This window comes from Euleptes europaea, unplaced genomic scaffold, assembly GCF_029931775.1.
Source record: "Euleptes europaea isolate rEulEur1 unplaced genomic scaffold, rEulEur1.hap1 H_3, whole genome shotgun sequence".
Classification (NCBI taxonomy): domain Eukaryota; kingdom Metazoa; phylum Chordata; class Lepidosauria; order Squamata; family Sphaerodactylidae; genus Euleptes; species Euleptes europaea.
In genome coordinates this window covers 274369-278577 of record NW_026612051.1, presented here as the reverse complement: position 1 = coordinate 278577, position 4209 = coordinate 274369, and positions in this window count along the sequence as shown.

The window sequence follows — 4209 nt, the reverse complement described above, 5'->3', positions numbered from 1 at the left end:
CTGGAGTCTGGTGAAGTGTTTTGGACCAACTGATAACCCGCTGGCTTCCGCGATATCTACTTCACCAGGTACCAGATTTCTCCTTGGGAAAGCTGAAGATCCTGACACTGGGATCAATTCTGTCCAAAATTACCAACTTAGCCAAAATCAGTATTTTACTTTGGATATTAACAAAAGTCAGGATGGAATAAATTTGCAGATTTAATACTGCAGAAACCACTAGATAGGGAAAGTGAACATGCTCTCCACTTGATCCTAACAGCTATGGATGGGGCAGAACCTAAAAAAACTGGGACCACCCATATATGGATTAATGTCACTGATGCCAATGATAATCCACCAGTCTTCACCCAAGATGTGTATAAAGTCAGGGTGAAAGAAAGTGCTCCAGTTGGGTCTTTTGTACTTCAGGTTATAGCCTCTGATAATGATGAAGGTTCATATGCCCAAATCAGGTATCAATACAGCATACCAATGAATGACCACCAAAAATTCAACCTGGATCCAGCCAGTGGCACAATTACACTTATAGGGCCCCTGGATTTTGAGGAGACCAAAGAATATATCATGACCGTTGCAGCAAAAGATGGAGGTGGCCAAGTGACACATTGCAAGGTTGAAATAGAGGTTCTTGATGAGAATGACAACATCCCAGAAGTGACTCTGGTTTCTTTGTTCAGCCCAGTCCCTGAAGATTCCCGTGCAGGAACCTTAATTGCTCTGATCAATGTACATGGCAAAGATACTGGTGGTAATGGAAAGGTTACTTGCTACTTATCAGATCATCAGCCCTTCAAGATTCTACCTTTTTCTAATAATTATTACAAACTCTTTTTAGACAGTCTACTGGACAGAGAAAGAACTCCAGAGTACAATATTACAGTCATTGCCATAGATGAAGGGAATCCCTCTCTGTCAACATACAAAAGCATCTCAGTACATATATCTGACATCAATGACAATTCCCCTACTTTTGAGAAATTTTCCTATACTATCCAGAAAACAATCCTTCAGGTGCTGCCATTTTCACTGTAAAAGCCTTAGATCCAGACATGGACCAAAACTCACAAATCACATATTCCATCCTCCACAGCAACATCAAGGAGCTCCCTATCTCTTCCTATATCTCCATTAACTCTGAGACTGGAGCTCTATATGCCCAGAGGTCCTTTGACTATGAACAGTTCTGAGAGTTCCAGCTTCAAGTGAAGGCCCAAGATGGTGGTTCTCCCCCTCTCAGCAGCAATGTCACCATGAGGGTGTTAATTCTGGATCGGCATGACAACAGCCCCCGGATCCTGTCCCCTTCACAAGAAGCCAAGGGCTCGACCTTGTTTGAGATGGTACTTCGTTCGGCTGAGGAAGGATATCTGGTAACTAAGGTGGTGGCTGTGGATGCTGATTCTGGACACAACGCCTGGCTTTCTTACCATGACATTTAAGCCACTGAACCAGGATTCTTCACTGTTGGTTCTTGCTGGACAGCAAGGGCATTTTTGGAGAAAGATGCTGCAAAACAGAAACTGATCATTTTGGTGAAGGATAACGGGCAACCACCTCTCTCAGTCACTGTGACACTGAACCTGGTGTTTGCTGAGAACTTTCAAGAGGCCCTTCCAGAAATGAAAACACAGTCCAACAGCCCTGACTATCAGTCTGATCTGCCGTTCTACCTGGTGCTGGCCTTGGCTTTGATGTCGTTCTTGTTCCTCCTTACGGTGATTCTGGCCATTCTGATGAAGCTTCGAAAATCAGGAAATCCCAAATTTCTGCAGTGTTTTGGTCCTATTCCTCATTCAAAGGCTGGAGCCATCTTCCTGCCAAATTTTGAGGATGGGACGTTGCCTTATTTATACCAGGTTTGTCTCTCTTCAGAATCCAGGAAAAATGAGTTTACTTTCCTGACACCCCATGTTCAGATTGCAGAGAACTTTATTTCTGGTGACAAATCTGGCGTGGAGTTCCCAAATAATGGAGGAGACAATTTGAATTCTGAGATGCAGAATTGTGACAAGGTAAGTTTCCATGTTGTGATTTTTTTCCCTTCACATGCACAATCCCTTTACCACATCAGAAATACTATAATGTGTTAATATGCTCGTACAGTTGATTTTACCTGAGAAAAGTATACTGGGAATGAATCAGATTAAATACATTAATAGTTGAAAACAATAAATTAAACCTCTTGGACTTTAATTTACATGTATGAGTGCATTCGTGTTTGAGGGTTTTTGCACGTTTTGAAGCTACATTGTTGAAACCAGGAGAATGAACGTACTTATTCAGTGTGGAGGTATTCTAGCAGCTATGTATGATCTGAGGACTGAAGCTTAAGTTACTTGATGTTAAAGAAAATATAGTGTATGGAGGATTCAGTTCCTCTCTTCCAATAAGAGTTTATTTAAGCAAAATATGGTGATGATGTTCATATTTTTTATTTTTCAAAGTCTCCTGTGGCTGTTTCATACATTTATTATTTGATGGCTTTAGCATCCCTTCCTACACAGTCTACTGCACAATGAGCCAGTGTTGTATACTAGTTACAGTGTTAGACTAAAATCTGGGAAATTCATGTTCAGATATCCACTCTGCCAAGAAGGTTGCTGGGTGATCTTGATCTAGTACTGCTTAACCTGCCTCATAGAGATGTTGTAAGGATAAAGTGTTGAAAGGAGAATCATGTGTTCTGCTCTGAACTTGGAGGAAGGGTAAGATAGAAATGTACTAGGCAGATAGACTCATAGTTTATGGATGTAGTCTTCGTATCTGTATTCATCTTTCTTCCCCTGTGAGGATATGGAAAGAACCACCTTATATTGAGGGGGGGACTGTGATTTATATATTTTAATGTTTCCAGCCTTGACTGACAGAGGCCGTCTCAGATTCTGTCTGCCTGAGAACTTTTAAATGGAGATGCCCATCATTGAACCAAGCAACTGACACTGAGCAGACTTGCTGATTTGAATTATAGTGCTATCTTATATAACCAGAATTTCATCATAAGAAATATCATAGAACTGGGAGGCAATCTACATGTTCAGATACTGCATATGAATATTATAGTCCTTCTGTGACTCTTCCACTACAGAACACAAGTACACATTTCAACACCTTGTCATAAAAAGATATATCAGAGCTTACATTTGCCCCTCACATACTAGTATTTCCCATACAGCATTTCTTTTTTTCTGTTTGAGAATATTTAAGTATGTGATCCTGATCTGTATTTTGAAATGGTACTGTGGGCTGCTGTATGAACAGGCAGGCAGAAAAAAAAACCATTCTGAGAGTGGAATTCCATTTGTCTTTCTTTGGATCCAAACCATTTCTTTTTATTTAATCATAGCCTTTGTTCTTTATGTTTGGTGAAAATCTTTGTGTAAAGTGAATGACTGAACTACACTCAGCATTCATGAAGTAGACATTTAAAGGGTTTTTAAAGATCCATAGTCCTTAACATTGTGATCTTGCATTCCTTACCTAGAATCGTAGAGTTGGAAGGGGCCATACATGCCATCTAGTCAAACCCCTGCTCAATGCAGGATCAGCCTAAAGCTGAAGAATTTATTGTGTTTATTTATAACAATTTAATCCCTTCCCTTACATACCTTAGAACACTATGCGTGGTCTTATCCCCTGTTTATTCTTCCAAGCAATCCAGTCAGTAGGTTAGCTACTCCTTTTTAAAATACAAATCCCTGCCCTCCCCTTTCCCTAGTTGTCTGTGTAAATTGTTGGTTGGATGGCCATTCATAAACCTATTTTCTCCCCCACCCATACTCACCAAGAACAATATTCCAAGCCAAACAAACACTGTTGTGTGTTTAGTTTTGTTTTTAAGAAGGTGCCAAATATTTAACTAGGGTTCTGGGTTTTTTTTTTGCAAAGTCAAATCCGGCCTGAAATATTTGGAGACAGATGGTGGGAAGAAGTAGAGCTTGCTGGTCAGCAGAAAATCCCATACCTGCTTGGATAAAGAGTGATACCTATATATATCTGGTTCCATTTACTTATTTGGAAACAGTTGTGAGTTCTGGTGATCCATTGCATCTGTTATCTTCTATATTGCTGTTAACATAAAGGTAAAGAAGGAAAATGGAATTCTGTGATATCCGTTCTCTACTGGTAACATTATTGTAAAGATTAATTATTGTTCATAGAACTGACAACATAAACGCACCATCATCGTTTTTATAAAGCTAAAAATAG